This window comes from Mustela nigripes, chromosome 6, assembly GCF_022355385.1.
Source record: "Mustela nigripes isolate SB6536 chromosome 6, MUSNIG.SB6536, whole genome shotgun sequence".
NCBI lineage: Eukaryota > Metazoa > Chordata > Mammalia > Carnivora > Mustelidae > Mustela > Mustela nigripes.
Window position 1 is genome coordinate 32,755,481 of NC_081562.1, and position 19,861 is coordinate 32,775,341.

Genomic DNA, 19,861 nt, shown 5'->3' on the forward strand with positions numbered 1-19,861 from the left:
TCACTCCTTGATATTTTATACATGTTGCTTCCTCAAGCTGAAAATTTCTATTTATCTGTCAAGTTTCAGTGCCAGTATCATCCCCTAGTGGAAGACTTCTTGTCACTCTCTGTCTAAATGAGATATTCTGCCTTTCCTTTCCATAATATATCTTTATAATACCATCTAGTACACTATGTCATTACCTCCTCACTTTTGACTGTGAAGAGCTACTCATTCCTAGCTCAGTAAATATTACAAGTTGGCACTCAATAATCATTTTGAATGAATAGGAAATTAAGTTTCTTGTTGATGCCCCAATTCTACTGCTTTCCTATAAAGCAGTTATTTGTACATTATGTACAGCAATCCTGTTTTCTCAAACAGAATTCAGAGACACAAAAGAATAGTACAGAAAAAAAAAATGAATTAGGGTTCAAAAATTAGAAAACGAAGGGGGTGCCTGAGTGGCCTAGTCAGTTAAACATCTGACTTTTGATCTCAGCTCAGGTCTTGATCTCAGAGTCATTGAGTGGAGCCCAGCATCATCAGGCTCCACTCTAGGCATGGAATCTATTGAGAGAGAGAGAGAGAGAGAGAAAGAAAGAAAGAAAGAAAGAAAGAAGTAAAGAGGAAGGAAGGAAAGAAAAGAAAAGAAAGAGCGAGCTATAAAGTAGGATCCAAAATGATACCTATTAGCAGTCGAGTCCAGCTGAGATCAGATAAATAGTACTAAAACTGTGTTTACAACGTTAATTAAACATCATAAAAGAATCTAACAAAGAGTCTATTGAACATAAAAAGAGGTGGTTCATTAAAATTAACGGCATTCTGTATTTATACTTCAAAACAGCAAAACAAAAACAAAACAAATACAATGCATAAAAACTTTTACTTTACGTTTTGCAGCATTGTTGGGAAGGATGATATGGAACTTGACTTTTTTTTATGTAAGGTGAATTCCAAAGGAACATGGAAATAATCAGCTTATAATTGTAGCAAAGAGAAGAGTGGAGCAAGGAGCAACTTTGTCTTAGAACCTATGTAATTCTTATTCTAGGAACATGATGCTCTGGGTCAATGTGGACTTACCCCTGTTGCCACAAACACTGGAAAATATTGAAATAAGCTATCATAAATGAAATAGTAAATAAATAATTGAGTACAAATCCCCAGAAGGAACAAGCAGAGAAGGAACTTGGGGCTAGAGCAGTAACCATTTTTTTTTTTTTTTTTTTTTTAATCTCAAGCAGTTTTACTCAATTACACATGCAAAGATTCTTGTTCTAAATAAGGCAATGTTTTAAGACTTGTTGTCTTTGGGTGGCCACCGTTCAACACACTAGAGCAGTAACCTTTTGAGCTGATATACTTGCAGCTGATAGCCAGGTTTGATACCAGAATTAGATATACACATTTCACGGCTGTGAGTTCTCTAGAGAGATCTGTTTTTTAACAGATATTCATAATTTTTGCTCTGTCACTCCCTCTCTGGAAAAGCTTAGTCAATGTTAGCAAAATATCAAACTTTTAAAGAACCCATGTGTGGTTCCATTGATTTTTTTTTATATTATTCATCTGCTCTTAATTTCAGTGGTTTTAAAAACCACTTATCTTGGGGCACCTGGGTGGCTCAGTGGGTTAAAGCCTCTGCCTTTGGCTCGGGTCATGATCACAGGGTCCTGGGATTGAGCCCCGCATCGGGCTTTCTGCTGGGCAGGGAGCCTGCTTCCTCCTCCCTCTCTCTCTCTGCCTGCCTCTCTGCCTACCTGTGATCTCTATCTGTCAAATAAATAAAATCTTAAAAAATAAACAAACAAATAAATAAATAAATAAATAAGAACCACTTATCTTTATGGCAACTTATGTATTATCAATTTACTAAATTTATCTTTATTGAAACTTTATCAAAACTTGAAACATCTTTATCATTTTATTTTCTGCTTGTGTTGAATTTCATTTTGTCTTTATATTTTAGTTTCTTTTATTCTTTTAAAAATTTTATATATATATTTGACAGAGAGAGATCACAAGTAGGCAGAGAGGCAGGCAAAGAGAGAAAGGAGGAAGCAGGCTCTGTGCCGAGCAGAGAGCCTGAGGCAATCTATTTTAGGTTTATTTACTTTAGTGTTGTTATATCTTCTTGAAGAATTGTGTTTTTTTGTTGTTTTTATGGAATTTGTTTTTGTCCATGGTAAATTCTGAAATCTACTTAATCTGATATTAGCTTTCTTTTGATTACTACAGCTTTCTTTTTATTAGTTACCATGTTTTCTAAAACTACTTTATATAATTATATTAAAAGTATGTTTCCCAAAGAGTACCTTGCTGAATGTTGTTTTGTTGTTTTTGTTTTATTTTAATAAAATCTGATAATAAAAATTAAGTTTTCTTAATTAGTGGGTTTAGCCATTTACATTTAATGTAATTTTTTTAAAGATTTTATTTATTTATTTGACAGAGAGATCACAAGTAGGCAGAGAGGCAGGCGGAGAGAGGGAAACAGGCTCCCTGCTGAGCAGAGAGCCCAACGCCGGACTCGATCTCAGGACCCTAAGATCATGACCTGAGCCGAAGGCAGTGGCTTAACCCACTGAGCCACCCAGGCAGCCCCTACATTTAATGAAATTATTGATATAGTTGGATTTAGGTACATCTTACTACTAGATTTCTGTTTATCATCTTTCTTTGATTTTGTTCTTCTATTGTCATTTTTATGTCCTTTTTGAGATTATATGATTACTTTTTTAGTAATCCAGTTTATTTTTTCTTCTCTCAACTACATATCTTAATATGTTTGAGTGAGGTTGCCCTAGGAATTACAATATATAAACATAACTTTTCACTCTCTCTATAGAATTAATGTCTTATTCCTTCAAATACAAAGTATATACCTTACACCATACAGGTCCCTTTATATAATATGTAATATGTATTTTATTTACATACTTTAAAAATCTTCCTGGCCTTTTCTTTTTCCCTTTTTTTTTTTTTTGCTTTTAATATGTAAACATTTTATAGAACTTAGTGTCAAAATATAATGTTTCATCTACCCAGTCATTTACCATTGCTGTTTTATCATCCTCAAAGTTCTAGATTTTTTTTGTTATCACTTCCCTTCTGCTTAAAGAATTTTAAAAAATTTTCTTGAACATGTCCTTGAGAGCAAGTCTAATAGCAAAATATTCTGGTGGTTTCCTTTAACCTCAGAATTTATGTATTCTGCCTTCAGTCTTAAAGGATATTTTTACTATATAGAGAAACATGCATTATCAATTATTTTCTTTTGACTTTTTAAAAAATGTTGTTAATCTGTTTACTTGTCTAATGTAATATATGATTTTTTTTCATCTGCCTATGTGTTATTTTTGTCTTCAGTTTTCAGAATTTTGGTTAAAGTATGTCTGTATGTGGCTTTCTTTGAGTGTGTTCTGCTTGGGATTTTCAGAATTTCTTGAATCTGTAAATGAATGTTCTTTACCAAATCTAGAAAGTATTCAGCTTTTATTTCCTCAAATACTTTTTTCTTCATTAACCTTTTTCTCACTTTCTGGGACTCCAATGACACTTTGTGTCATAGTTCCAGGCAATTCATATATATATGAATATATTTGAAGATTATGAATATATATTCATTCAAACTTTATTCTATTACATATTCAAACTTTATTCTATTATCTAGATTAGATAATTTCTATTTGTTTATCTTCAACTGTCCTAAGTAATTTCATTTCCATTGATCTTTTCAGTTAGGATATTGTAATTTTAGGTGCAAAATTTTCAAAGGTGCCTTCTTTATAACTTCAATTTCTCACTTGAGGACTTATACTTTTCCACTCATTTCAAGAGTTTTGTTTTGTTCTTTTTTCTTTCATGGAAAAAAGTTATAAAAATTGCTTTAAGATTTTTATTGACATTCCCAAAACAGGTTATCTTGTCTCTGAAGTCATTGTCTCTAAGTGGGTATGCCTAGTTCTTTCATATGTTGATTAATCAAGGATTGTATTCTAGATATTTTAAATTAATGATAGGAAACTCTGGATATAAATCCTTTGGAAAATTTTGTGGGTTTTTTTGTGTTTGTTTTAGCTTGCGATCAACTTGGTTAGAGTCAGGCTAAATGCTATGACCCAACTTCTATTTACTATCGTTCCAATGTCACTGAAGTTGATAAAGACTTGGCAGTCGTATTCTGGGTCATCTTGCTGTCAACCAACCAGATGCTAATTTGTCACCAGAAAAGCCTTACTTTGAGAAGTCCTCAAAGCTTTTAATGTGTTGATTCAGGCCAGTTCAATACATGTCCATGTGGAGTAAGCCACGGAGTTCATGTATAGTTTTAAAGAATTGCTTTTTCTAGGTTCATACTCTCCATAATGACCCCATACTCTCTGAGTACCTTAATTTTGGCGTTCTGATTATTATGCCAAAGTATTAATGTCACTGATTTTGCAATTTCTATAACTGGATCCAACTTGGGGCTAAATAACAGTAGGGAAAAAGGGAGAAAATAAAGGGGATTCCTACCATACTTTTAATATGACAGGGGCCTCTTTCCCATTTCTCTGTTAAAATAACAGGATTCTGTTCCTGAACGTTTTAGGTGCCTGGAAGTCCACTGATACCACTGCCACTGCCACCACTGTCCACTGTCATCTCCATAGGAATGTAACTTCATGACTTGAGTCAATTCTAAGAGCACAAAAACAGAAAATTCAAAACATGAGAATTTCCTCCTGTGTTCTCCATCTCATAATGGCCTCCTTCACAACTTTCTGTGACAGAAAGAGAAGTTTTCTTTGAGCCTTTATTGTTTGCACTGCTACATAGTCTTAGGATTCAGTCTACTCTATAGTCTAGGCCAGAGATGGAAGAAAGAATAAACAGAGAACTCATCCCTATACAGGTCCTTCTTCTTTGAGTTTTGATTTTCAGCATATCTTATTCTACTTGCTATTATTTATTTATTCAGAGGATGAAGATACTTGTTTATGTATTCTGCCCAGGGTTTTAATTTTATTCATTGGGAGGAATAGAGTTTTATGTATTTACTCTATCTTAGTGAATTCTAGAAGTCCTACCTTATATTTAAAAATGATAATTGTTTTAGACATTTGTGAACAAAAATGTGAATAAAACAAATAATTTACCTTTAAAAATTAAGTTGTGGGGCATTTTTTTAAAAGCTGTCTAGTAATAAAACTTTAATAAAGCAAAACTTCATATAACAAAAGCTTAATTACAGTAATTAATTGGTAGACCAAGAATGATTTCTAACCAGTATCAATTAGTAAGTGCTCATAGCTATTTATTCCATGAATACTACATAACTAAATACATACTTCCTATTTATTTCTAATTTTCTACTTTCTAATTTTTCCCGTGATTTTTATATATTAATTATAAAAATGATGAAAAATAACATCACAGTATCTGATTGTCCTAATGCAGCTCTTTCATATTTTCTCAGGTCCCTTTTATTTTTTGACCATAAGTTAATAATTTCACTTTTTACTCTAATGGTTGTGACATAATTTTTATGTATCACATTAAATGGATATCTCATGTAGTTAGTGTCATCACAATTTTCATTTTAAGGACTGGTTAAGTTGGTGTGCAATATTTTTACACTAGTCAGATATTCACATTTTTAAAACACTAGTCATTGAAATTAAAGTTAAAATAAATCTTGGAGCACCTGGCTTTGTTGGTTCAGCATCCAACTTATGATTTCAGCTCAGGTTATGATAGCATCATAAAATGGACCCCTGCATTGAGAGCTGCACTAAACCTGGAACCTGCTTGAGATTCTCTCTCTCTCTCTCTCTCTCTCCCCCCTCCATCCCTCACTCTCCTCTCTCTCTCAAGGAAAAAACAAACAAACAAACAAAACTCAATGCACAAAGTTGCATTTTCTTTGATTTATTTCCTCAGAATTAGTTACCAGAAATGAAGTTATTGAGTGAAAATATATGCATATTTATGTTACTGATAATTCTTCATAAGCTGCTTTTCTAAATTATCGTACAGACAATAATTATGTTAGGATGATGGGCTTATGTGATATTTCATTTTAATTTTAAATTTTCATTTATTTTGTTATACTTGAGAAATGTATTAACATCTCCTCTACTTTGGCTCTACTTTATGCAAGATTTTATTGTTCTTAATTATTCTATACATCATTTATGCACCACAGAAGTTTTTGATCAAATACATGTATATCATAGTCATCTCCTCTGGTTATTTAGATAAGGTAGAAACTGACAAACAGGAAGAATATAGACATTATTAAAAATCATGGTTAAACAAAACACCTTACACTGCATATACAAGAAAGAGAGAAGAAAATGAGACAAATTTGGCCTAAGATTTCAACCAAACAACTTCCAGAAGCACCCTTCCTTCTAACTCTCCCTGCTCTACTTCCAGGCCAGAAATCTACTTAGGTGTGAATGTATTGTACTCCAAACAAATGCCATTTATTCCTGTACCTTAGGAAAAGGTTTTAGAAATCATCTTGGTTGAATGTGAATATTTCATTTAACCATAAAAGTTAAGCTGGTTACCCCCAAACAAACAAAATTTTCTACAGAAGCATCCAAACTTTTATTTGTTTGTGAAATTAGAATAAGGGCTTAGAGAAGCAAGTCCAAAAAATAAAGTCATAAAATCAAAGGATTTGTTGATTTGGACAGAGCAATCCTTGCCACCAAATTCTTCTTACTATGCATAATTATTCAACAAAACAAAATTATTAAAAAAGAAAAGATCTTCTAAGAACAAACCCAGATAGTCTGCAGTAGGGGTAAAAGCAAAAAACCTAGAAATAAACAACAACAAAAGTAACTAAATCACAGACTCCTTAAAGAGAGATTATATTGATTTATATTATCACCAGACTATATGATTATGTGAGTTCCACTGTAATTTTATGAAGACTAAATATCAAATATTTCAGTCCATTATAAAAATGTGTTTAAAGGTGATAGTTGAGTAGAAATACAGTGAGACTTGTAAAGACTGAAACCCAGACTCAAATGACCTGAACCCCTTATCAAATTAAGATATTTTTTCCCTAATATAAAGTCCCACCAAGGGGTAAAGTAAATGTCTTCTTCAGGAAGATAAAATCATGTAGAGTTTTTCTAATTTTCCACATACAATATCTGTCAATTATGTCTGAAAATATATCCTAGGATCTTGTATGTCAATTCATCATAACATTCTGAAGGCATGGTGACCACATATCTATAATATATAATGGAAATAAACGCAGGTGATGATTCATTTAGTTTCATAGAATTGCTATTGGGTTCTAACCAAACAATTTTAACAAATAGGTCAGTCCATATCATTCCTCTTCTTTAAATGAGTAATATAATAATAAAAAATTATGTAATACAAAATCCAAGAAGTTGATCTTAATTATTTAAAAATAAATTTATTAATAGAGTCCAATTTTAATTTCCCTGAGTTGAAGACACAGTTGTGCTAAGATTTTTTTTTAATATTTTATTTATTTATTTGACAGACAGAGATCACAAGCAGGCAGAGAGGCAGGCAGAGAGAGGAGGAAGCAGGCTCCTTGCTGAGCAGAGAGGCCAATGCAGGGCTCGATCTTAAGACCTTGGGATCATGACCTGAGCCAAAGGCAGAAGGCAGAGGCTTTAACCCACTGAGCCACCCAGGTGCCCCATGCCAAAATTTTTTAAGATTGTCCAATACCAAAAAGAAAAAGAGAAGATAAAATACATATATATATATATATATATATATATATATATATGTGTGTGTGTGTATGTATATGTATGCATATATATACACACATATATATACATCACTATATATATGATGTATGTATGTATACAATACATATGTATACATATATATACATCACTATGATGTCTCTGACTCCCAAGAATGAATGAAAATCTAAAAGTTTTCAAGGAGAAGAAACAAATTAAAAATGCCCTCTACTGAAGAATTAAAATCATCAGCTATCTGCAACACTTAGTACATACAGTGAGGCAATGCCTTTAAAACTCTGAAATTCTATACACAGACAAGCTAGTCAAGTGTCAGGGGCCACATGAGGATAGCTTTAGGTAATAAAAATGCAAAAAAATTCACTTGTAAATAAACCCTTTTCTGAGGAAATTACTTAAATAAATAATCTAGGAAAGCTAGGGTCAGATCCAAGCAAGATAAATACATAGCTATAAGAAATAATGAAATGTTCTAAAGATTTAAGTGAAAAGAATTCAAGCTGTATAACAGACTTAGTAAACCAGCCTTTATTGGACCCATGACCAAGGTCCAACCCAGAAGACCTCCAGTCTGGCCCCCAAAGACTCAGGACCAGTCTTACTCCTATGGACCAAGGCCTGCCCCTAGTGCCAAGCTGGCCCCCTGTGCCAATCATGCTGAAGGCCCAAACTGTCAACCAAGAATATCATATCTGATAGACATACATCACAAGAAATGCTAAAAGAAGTTCTTCAAGTTGGAAGAAAAGATGATATAGCAACAACATTAAATATATGAAAGTAGAAAACTTACTGTAAATGTCAGAATATCTTCAAATTCATAAGAATCTAATATTACAATGGTGATATATAATCCACTTTTGACTCAAAAGTCAAGAAACAAAATAATTAAAAATAATCATAGCTATAATAATTTTTGGATGCTCAATATATAAAAGATGTAAATTTTAGTATCAAAGACAAATTTTGTGAGAGGAGAAGTTAAAGTGTAGAATTGCATACATCAAAATTAAGTTGTTATCAGCTTAATAAAGACTTAAAAAAATGTTTTAAGTAAGCTTCATGGTAAACACAAGAAAAAATCTCTAGTAGACAAAAGATGAAGAAAGCAAAGCAGACAACTAAAAAATATATAAATTACAAAGATAGAAAGGAGCAAAGTAACTACAAAGTAATCATGAAACATCTAACTAATGATGATAGCAAGTCCTTATCAATAATTAAATGTAAATGGATTAAATTACTTAGGTTACAATCTCAGGGTTGTGAGATTGAGCCCGAGTTGCACTCAGTGGGGAGTCTGCTGGAAATTCTCTCCCTCTGCACCCTCTCCTGAAGCTCACTCTCTCTCTTTCTCCCTCTCTCTCTCACACACTATAAATAAATAAATAAATAAATAAATAAATAATTCCATGAAAAATAAAATAGAGCTATCATTTGTTCCAGAAATCCTACACCTGAGTAAATACAAAAAATACAAAAATCATTCTCAGAAAGCTATCTGTACTTCCATGTTTATTGCAGCATTATTCATAATAGCTAATATATGGAAACAACCTCAGTGTTTATTGATGAATGAATAGATAAAATGTGGTGTGCGCACACACACACACACTCACACACAAAATGGAATGGAAAATTATTTATAGTAGAATATTGTTCAGCCTTGAAAAAGAAGGATATTCTGTCACTTACGACAATAGACAAACCTAGAGGACATTTTCCTAAGTGAAATTGGTTAGGCACAGAAAGACAAATACTGCATGATCTCACTTATATATAGAATCTAAAATAGTCAAACTCATAGAAATAGAAAGTAGACTGCTGGTTACTGGTTGGGGAAATAGGGATATATTAGTCAAGTAGTACAAATTTTCTGTTATGTAGCATGAGTAAGTTCTGGATATCTAATGTATTACATGGTGGCCATAGTTAATAATACTGTATTGTATACTTAAAATTTGCTAAGGAAGTAGATCTCAAATGCTCTCATCACAAATAGAAAAGTATGCGAGTTGGTAGCTGTGTTAATTAGCTTGATCATGGTAATCATTTCAGAATACATACATATAACAAAACATCATATTGTAGATCTTAAATATATGCTAGTTTTATTTGTCAGTAATACCTTAATAAAGCTGGGGGATAAAAAAAATTTATGTATGATGCTTTTAATCAAAAATATGAATATATTGAATTATTTTGAGTGCATTATATGGGAATTATATTGATATGTCTGGAATTTTTGTGTTAAAATTTTCAAATAAAAATAATGAACACCTGAGATAAAGATACACAAATAACAGAATATTTCTTTTATGATTTTATTAGCGTTCTCCTGAAGAATTTTAATAAGACATATACAAGCTCTAAGAATTGTATGCACCAATAAATAATTGTCCCAATAGCACAAACCAAATAGAAGTAAGCTTCTATTTAGTTTTTCTGTTTTAGTTTTATTTATTTATTTACTTATTTATTCTATTTTAGTCTTCTATTTTAGTTTTCTATTTGCTGACTAAAGATGTCTCATAATTAATCCAGTGGGCAGCAGCCTCTTCTTGGGAAATCTTGTGTTTGGTTCTTTAGATGTCATCCCACCATTGCCGATACACAGAGACACACACTAAGTAAAAAAGAGAACTGGATTGCTGGCTATTTAAAACTTAGAAGAAGTGACATTTTTTCTCAAGTTATTCTTTGTATTTTAGGAATTTTTAAATATATCTGTAGTCTTCATTAATGTGTATAAGGTACAATCAATTGAAATCTGTGTGATACTACTAAAGTACCAAAAAGAAAGAGTAGGGAAAAAGAATATAATTATGTTTAACTATATTGCTTAACAGTGTTTGGCAAAAATTTTAAAAGTGCAATTTTTCAGAAGTCAGCAGTTTTATGGGTTTTCTTTTTTTTGACATGTAAGCTTTTCTTCTTTTGAATAACAAAACTGTTATGAAATAAAGAAGTAGTCTATTTAGTTTTTCAAAACCTTACCTAATCAATTAAAGAACTCTCTTTTGAAAGAATCCCTAAAGTTAGTTTTAAAAAGTAGTAACACAAATATAATTTCATTTTGAATTATATTCAGTCCTGATTCTTCGGACAGAACATCATCCTCTCCAGTTTATTGAGAACACCCATATTTTTCTTAAGTGGTTATTTTCTTTATTTAGATGAAGAACATGTCTTTAAAATTCAAATATTTGAGAGGAAAGGGGGGGATAAATTTGAGAATCTGCAGTTCTCATTTCATTTTGGCAGAGAATGCTATTTTCAGCTTAGAACAAGTAAAGGAAACTTAACGAAAAGGCAGAATGAAGAAATGGTAGAACTGCAGAACTTGGTCCCAATTCAGGTCATCACTGTATGGATTCATTGATTGGTGCGAAAATAATAGCCAAAACTGCAAGCATTCACTACTGTGTAAGCACACATACACATAAAAACACACATTCAAAAGCCAAAGAAGAATGCCTTCCTGTGGCCATGGCTTAACTTCAGTTGTTATTAACATCAAGGATTAACTGAATGAAGCTTCTTAAGAGTTGAGAAGAGAGTTGTCAGGGATGGGGTTACTTAAGATGTTGAAGTCTCAGAGATTGCTGATGGGGATATATTTGAATGTGGACTGAGTTTAAGGTAGCCTGGCACCTTCACATGTGTTTATGAGAGCACCTGAGATTTCTCTCTGTTCTTCCATAATATATTTCCCAAGTCTTGATATTTCAGAACATGAATCCAGTTTTAATCCTGGACTTCCTTAGTTTATCAATTTGGAGAAGTAAACTTAAAGAAAAATATGTGATAGACACTATATCGCCAAGATTTATCCCCTAAAGTTTTAGTGAAAGAAAAATCATGGTTTTAGGATATAAAATGCTCAGAAGTTAAAAATGGAACATTTTCATAAGAGAAAATAAAAATTATAGTTGTTTTTCCTCACTTACCTTACTAATAATAGATTGCATATTGTTTAAGATGACAATAGACTTATCTAAATACCCACATTTCAGTTTTAGTTCTGAAGGGGCTTTCAATAAGACATTATAGGTTAGTGTCTAGGATAGCTCTTCTTAGGGGCACCCACCAAATTTTGCTTTTGTTCTTGTCTTGTTGTGCCCTCTTCCCTTCCTATTTTTTGCTTGCTGAAACCTGTAGAGGGTGGAACAAAAGAAGCAATACTTCAGACAACTTGAAGGTAGAAGCCACTGGCTAAGGGTGGAAAATCAGGAAGACTGAGTCTTTAATGATGACAGAGCTATGAGACCTCTTACCTCAATCTCATTTGAGCTATTTTGTTTATTCATTGTTTATTTGCTTGTTTACTTTTATTACTATTATTATTATTTACTACTACTACTATTATTATTGTGTGTGTGTGTGTGTGTGTGTGTGATTTACATTTGTACATTGTCTAACTCCTAGAAATAATCATGAGGACACACAAGGCATAGCACTCCTGCAACAACATTTATATGGTAATTTCAGCTGCTAGTTTTCACTGGGTGTCCCCTATGAACCAGTCACTCCAAGTACATGTTTTCTGCCAAGTCATACACCATGTATTGTCAAATATTTATTGAGTCTGGCATTGGTTTAGGTGCTGGAGATAGAAGCAGAAGAAAAAATCTTTCCCTATCATCATGAATTAAACTAACAAAAGACAGATTGACAGGGAAAAAGGCATATGTTCCTTTATTTTAATTTTATGTTTATGGAGGCCCCACAGAAAAGAAGTGAACATCCCACAGTTTGGTAGATTTGGAAGTTTATATAATATTAATGACAAAGGACAATAAATCATGGACTGGACAAAGAAAGGGGGACTTGGTCTCCTAGGAGGGATAAACTGTGGGAGGGTAAATGATATGGGGAAACTAATGAAAGACAAGGGCCATTTTAGTAAATGGTTTTGTTGCTATTGCTGTTTGTTTTTGGTGAAGACTCATCTTGGTGCTGACTCTCCATCTCCTTCATGTAAAACTTCCCAGAGAAGGGATTTTTGGCAGTCTTCATTTCTCTGAAGTTTCTGCTTTTAATCATGTAAGGAAAACTGTGAGAAGGCTTCTTTCTGCATCTGTTGGTTCTCAATTACCTTCAGCTCAACTAACCCACACTGAAAAGTGCCGTATGTTAGGGTGGCATATTCTGATCTCTTTCAGGATATATCACAGTATCAAAACTAACATGGCATATGCCCTTGTGGGACTTACGATTAGTAATAATTTCATCAGTAGTCAGAGAAATACATGAAAAAAAGTAACTGTGACACTTGCGAGGAAAGGGAGAGACACTTTACCATCTCATATTGTCAAAGGAGTGGGGAGTATGGTGGAATGAGCCAAAAATGAACCAGCAAGTAGAGTCCTCTCAGCACAATGGGAAATCTCTTTAGCAAAGAATAAATATTTTCCATTAAAAAAGCTCCATATATATGTCTTAAATAAGGAGGTTTAGGAAGTAGAAAAAGAAATATATGAGATAGATCTGGTAATGTAAGATTTGAGTGAAGATTATACTTCCAAAAGAAATAGCAGAAGCCTGGTGTTTCTGAGAAAGAAAAAAGTTATTGTTGCAGGAGTTTGAATTTTAGATTTTCATTTATGTGTAATAGAAATCTATCAGAATGTTGTTGATTATAGATTTATTTGGAATGAACAAACATTTTTAAGTATGCTTAATAAATACAAGAGCATTTAGAAGATGGAGTGATCAGATCTAGTTGGGTAGGGAAAAAGTATGTACCATTATAGATTCTTCTTTAAAGTAGACTGTGTTTAGTTTTCAAGGAGACAAATGTTCTATTCATTCTTTAAAAATCTACCTGAAAAATCCTTTCCTTTTCAAAGCTGCTTTTATTTTATCTTCTTTGTGCTTCTTTCTACCTTATTGAAAAAGTTTCTTCTCCTAGTGCCCCAGTGTTCTTTGTGTGATTCTTTAGTGTCCTCTTAGCTTGCAGTAGTCCTCTCTGAGCTTCCGATACTATAAAAACTTCTCTATTACAGCACTTTTCATGTAGGGGTTGGGAGGACAGACTCTGGATCCAGGCTGTCTGGTTTGAATCTATGCTCTTCCACATGGTATGCAAATTGGGCAAATTATTCTATATGCTCATGTGTGGAAGGGCTATAACAATAACACCCATAGGGTTGTTAGAATGAAATGAGGTAACACATGTATGTAGCATAAAGCCGCATCTGAAAAATAAATATGAAAAAGAAGGGTAGTTCTTTCTCTTATGATTACTAATGTATTATATATTAGGAACAGCATCCATTCAACTGTTTTGTTTGGTTAAACAAAACTCCCCTTATAAATGTACTAATCAAAGTTCACAAAGACAAATACTATATAGTTTATCACCTAAACACAGGACAGTTTTATCAGTAAAAGGCTGTGCTCCTTTTTTTTTTTTAAAGGGCAGAATTTTTTTTTAAAGATTTTATTTAATTATTTGACAGACAGAAATCACAAGTAGGCAGAGAGGCAAGGCAGAGAGAGAAGAAGAGAAGCAGGCTCCCTGTGGGGCAGAGAACCTGATGCGGGGCTCGATTCCAGGACCCTGGGATCCTGACCTGAGCTGAAGGCAGACACTTAAACCCACTGAGCCACCTAGATTCCCCAAGGCTATGCTATTAATTATAACCAGACAATGGTTAATACATAAAGGTATATTTACTCTATTATTAGGCCTTTCTATTAAAAACCTACCACTCTAGGGATGCCTGGGTGGCTCAGTCACTTAAGCATCAGCCTTTGGCTCAGGTCATGATCCCAGGGTCCTGGGGTCAAGTCCCTCATCGGGCTCCTTTGTCAGTGGGGAATCTGCCTCTGCTTCTGAGTGCTGTTCCCTCTGCTTGTGCTCTCTCTCTCTCTGACAAATAAATAAATAAAATCTTTTAAAAAATCACTCTGCACACATGGACTTTTAATTAATATCCCTACAAATATTTACTTAAAATTTTAACTACTTGGATTACAGCATTCATTTTGCAACTTTCAAAACTTTCTTCTAATTGTAATCAGAATGCTGTTTCAAAAATGCATACTGGATAATATTTCTCCATGTTTAAATTCTTTAGTGGTTTCTCTTTTATTCAAACTCTTCACCATGATCCTTATGGCCTGGTATACAGTATGTAGTTCATGATCAATATCGCCGTAGATTACTTTCAATTGTGGTCATTGCCGTCGTCATCGTCATCATCATCATCATCACACCACCGCTCACTTTCCATGTACCAAGCCTTGCATTGACTATTTCACGTGAGATTTCCTTTTTACCCTGACAAAACATCACAAGGTATTTTTATTATCCCTATTTATGAAATGGAGAAACTCAGATGAAGAGAGGATGGACTGTTTGTCTAGTATACCACTTGTGAGAGAGAGAGTCAGATTTCAAAGTCTGAGAGTCTGATACCAGAGACCTTGACATTGAACCTTAGCTTATATAGCCTCCCCTAATGTGTTAATTAAAAGAAAAATAAGCAACTGTATGACTTCATAAATGCCTCTTCTTGTCTTCCTCCGGCGGTGTCTCAGACTCATTTCCTGGTATTCCCCTGCATCACACTAGACAATCTAGCCATTGTGATCTGACATTTCTGTGCAGAGAGTGCTTATTTTGCCTGTGGGCTTTCACACATGCCAGGTCCTCTTCCTGGGGCGTTGTTCCTCTTCCAGTTTACCTCCACACCTCATTGTCTGTGAAGTGATGGATTCAAAGACACTCATTCTATTGTTCTTTTCATCATTTGTCCACTTTTGTTGGGTGGCCCATTCTCTTCTTGAAGTTATGGTATGGATCACATTGTATTTTATATGTCAATTTACATGGCTGACTCCACTAGACTGTAGGTACTCTGAAGGCAAGTACAATGTCTGTCTTTTCCACCACTGAATTACTAGTATTCTGGCACATAAAAGACACTTCAGATTGTGAAAGAAAAATTGTACCAGATGGTGTTAAATAGTCAAGGAAGACTTTATTCAAGACTGTTACTTGAATGGGGAAGAGGTATTGAACTTAACTGCTGGAATAAAAAATGGGAGGTTTTTAAGAGCTGAGATGAAGTAGTGGAAAAAACACTGCAAGATGTTGGGGGAAGAATGATGAATGTGATTAGGCATCTGTGTTTGTTAATAGTGCTTATCGAAGTTAAGCTCCTACTTTCACATAGAGACTCAGAGATAGAAGCACTATCTTATTTACATATAAAGTATTATTTGTTTCAGGGGTACAGGTCTGTGATTCATCAGTTTTACACAATTCACACAATGCACTCATCATAGCACATACCCTCCCCAGTGTCCGTCCCCCAGCCACTCCATCTCTCTCACCCTCCTCCCCTCCAGGAACCCTCAGTTTGTTTCCTGAGATTAAGAGTCTCTTATGGTTTGTCTCTGTCTCTGGTTTCATCTTGTTTCATTTTCTCCCTCCCTTCCCCTATGATCTTCTGTCTTATTTCTCAAATTCCTCGGATCAGTGAGATCATATGATAATTGTTTTTCTCTGATTGTTCTATTTCACTTAGCATAATACTAAGGCACTATCTTAATGATTATCTCTCAAAGGTATGGCTTCCAAAGGCCTGGAGATAATATGGATTGTAAAACTGACAAGAGGTTGGGAGAAAATTTATTTCTCAAAGGGGCAGAAAAAATAATTCACAATTGCAAGTTTAAAGCAAATGTTCTAAGAAAAGAGAGGTCAAGGGCCTAGAGTGAAGGAAAGAAACCCTTCTAAAGTTTAGTCAAGCTGAGAGGAATTATAAGGTGATCTTAGTCAAGAACTATCTGTTGACTTAATGAAAAATTAACCAGAAAATTTGAACACTCCATTATACAGTAAAACACTCCTGACATGTAGTGATTAGGACTATTACATGACTTTTTATGTATATAATTTAAATAAGGTGTTCAACAATACACACATGACATTTGGTTTTGTAACTATTTAAACTAATTGTTACTTTTCATAGTTTTTTCTAATTCATAAAACATTAACTAACATTATTATCATATGGTACTTCTCAAGTAAAGTTTAATATTTTAATTGAACATTTTAGTTCTCCATTTACTCATGCTTCTAAAAAAATTACTGATAATGTTAAAGTACATTGTAAATAAATAACTCAATATAAACACAGTAGCTAGATATAGCAGAAATAATAATTTTATTGCCTGTTAACTAAAGTTCTTCCATATTTTAAGTGGTGTTTAATGTTGCTTAAATTATTGTGGCTATAAAGGACATACATCCAGTTTAATTAAACCTGTGTAATTTCAAAGAAGGTAAATTTAGTAGCTATATTTATATTCTCCCAAGTGTCATTGGATATGGCATTGATGTTTTCAAAGTGGATTTGCTTTCATTTTTATACATTTAGAATACTATGAATCACCTCATATACAGGACAATAGTTAAGTTAGCTGAATCTATCATATTGTACATTCTTTAACTATGTTTTTGTTTTTGTTTGTTTGTTTGTTTTTTTCTTTCTAGCATCATCCTTGTCTCTCTCAAATTCAGGTGCCCAACCATTGTGCTTTTTTTTTTTTTTTTTTTTTTAAGATTTTACTTATTTGACACAGAGAGAGAGAGAGTGAGAGAGCACAAGCAGGGGAGGCAGAGGGTGAGGGAGAAGTAGGCTCCCTGTGGAACAAGGAGCCCGCTGTGGGGCTCAACCCCAGGACCCTGGATCATGACTTGAGCTGAAGGCACCTGCTTAACTGACTGGGCCACCCAGGTGCCCCCATTGTGCATGTTTATGAAGTTTAATCCTAAACCTGAATTTCATTAACTGACCTTAGGCATAGTTGAGTTTCTACAGTAATGAGTTCATTGGGCAGAAATTTTGCAAAGATATGAGGGGAAGAGTAGGGGTAAACATTATCTGCATTTGAAAAGACCAAATTTACAAATCAGTACTCTTTAATGCAATTTTTTTTCTCCTTGACTAACTGGGGATTTATTTGTATGCATTCTAAGTGGCAGTGCCATGGGAAACTGAGATTTTTGTCATTTTGGTTTAACACAGATTCACCCAGAAAGCACAACCCTGATTTTGCCTGAGAAGGACTACTAACAGAACCTGAAACGTGAGTACTGTTTTTTTTTTTTTTTCTTTTTTTGTGCTGTTGAATTCTATGCTATATAACTAACTCTGATATGACGTGGCCTTTATTAAGATATGTAATGAAAGTCTTGAGTAAGTGTAATTATAGACTATGAGAAGTATAAGAAGGGCGGAAAGTGAAAAGTGATATTTCTGTTTTATTGTTCCCTTTCAGAGAATTTTTGTAGTTAATGTTTAACTTTGAAGACAGTATATTTGTGCTATTCTTTGACATTCAGTTTAAAGCATACAGTTTGTAGTTTTTTTTTTATTCCATTGTATCTGTGGTTGATAAGGTATGTAAATAAGTTCTCTCACCAATACATATCTTTTGTGTTATTTTGAACATGATTTATTTTTCATCTTTTCTATGATCAACCTCCCTAAGTGCTTAGAACATGTATTTAGCATCTCAGTTTTTCTCTGGGTTTTTTTTTTTTTTTTTTTTTTTTTTTTTTTTTTTGTTATTTTTTTTTTTTTTTTTTTTTTTTTTTTTTCAAATGGAATCCATAGTCTGCTAAAGGTAAAAGTTTGTTGTGTCATTCTGCACCATTCTGTCATAGATCCGTCTTTCAGCTACTTACTAATTCTTGGCATCTCTTCTCCCTGTCTGGCCTCTGATAAGTTGTCTTTAACAACCTGTTGTTTTGTTCTTGAACTTTGCCATGGCTGCAACTCTGGGGTATCAGAACTGTCAAAAATAAAAGTGAAAGAGCAAGAGGCACCACGCTTATGAAAGTTAGAGAAGACATAAGGCCTGGTATTGATTGATGACTTTCCCACTGCAGATAGTTTTCACTTTATCCCATTTGCTGTCACAGTACACAGTACCTGAAATAAGGAGGTTTGTTGTTGGTTTTTTTCTTCCTCAGTAATGGACGATGGGAGCTGTTTGCTTTGTGAGAATCTGCCACAGCCACATGCCAAGTGGCTTTATCTTTGAAAGTGAGGGGGAAACAAGCTTGCCTGGCTGCAGATAAGCGACTTAGAAAGAATCCTATTCAGATGTACCTGTCACTAATTTATCTGGAGGTTTTGTGATTCATACATACTGTTCTCTGTGCCATGGAGCATTAAATTGCTTTCCTCTGGGAGCAGGTCACATTCAGGGGTCATCAGACCTATGCTGCAGGATGGTGCGTGCTTGATTCATAGAGCTTCTTGCTACTGAATTTTTATCTATTAGAAAGCTGGTAATTTGAACATATGTTAGATGATCTCTTGGCACGTTTCAACAGGAAAAGGATTGACAAAAATTTAACTATCTATTAATATGCAAGTGTTTGTAACAAAAAAATTAATCATCCCTTCTGTTGTTAGCACAGTCATTTATTCTGATGATTAAGTAGTTTAAATATGTTTCCCAATAATGACCTAACTCTTGATTAATGCATTTCCATGTCTTCTTTATTTATTAAACAAAGGCATATGTACTTAAGGGCATTACTTGTACTTAGAAAAAAAAAAAAAAAAAAAGAAGAGCTCAGAAAGCTTTAGAAAATAAAGATTTTTTTTTTCCCATTTACAGTATAGTTTTCTGCTGTGGAAATTCCACTTTATTACCCCATATATATTTTGAGAGAAAATGGCATACCTTGGAAAATGAGACAGACACTAGTCCAAATTTGAAAAGGACATGAAAGAGATGTTTATTTTTTATGTGTTAAAATTGTGCTGAGAGACTTTATTACTATCTTTAGATCTATCTTTTTGGATGTGGAATGTTTAACATATGCAAAAAAACCTTTTTTTCTTATTATTTCCATCATGAGATATATAAAACTGAAACCCAATATCTTCCTTTGAGTTTTAAGAGTGCTCCATTTTGTGTAAAATTAAGTCAATAAATGGAAAAGAGGTAGTTAAATGAAAACAATCAGAGAAATCTTTTTAAAGTGTTTTTAGAGTGCGTGATAGCAGTCTTAATGGTGGATAAAGTAACTATATAAACTTATATGTTTTTGCTATTTTTAAAAAGTTAACATTGTT

The 19,861-nt window shown here is 33.5% G+C and overlaps 1 long non-coding RNA gene across 1 annotated transcript in view; it reads left to right on the forward strand.

The window, feature by feature from the left end:
• The window catches only part of LOC132020535 (uncharacterized), a 396,027-nt gene extending 378,181 nt beyond the window's left edge, over positions 1-17,846 (forward strand). The window contains exon 3 of the long non-coding RNA XR_009405020.1: positions 17,795-17,846. This is a non-coding gene — a long non-coding RNA (uncharacterized LOC132020535). The remainder of the gene's footprint in view (positions 1-17,794) is intronic.
• Positions 17,847-19,861: the final 2,015 nt, after the last annotated feature.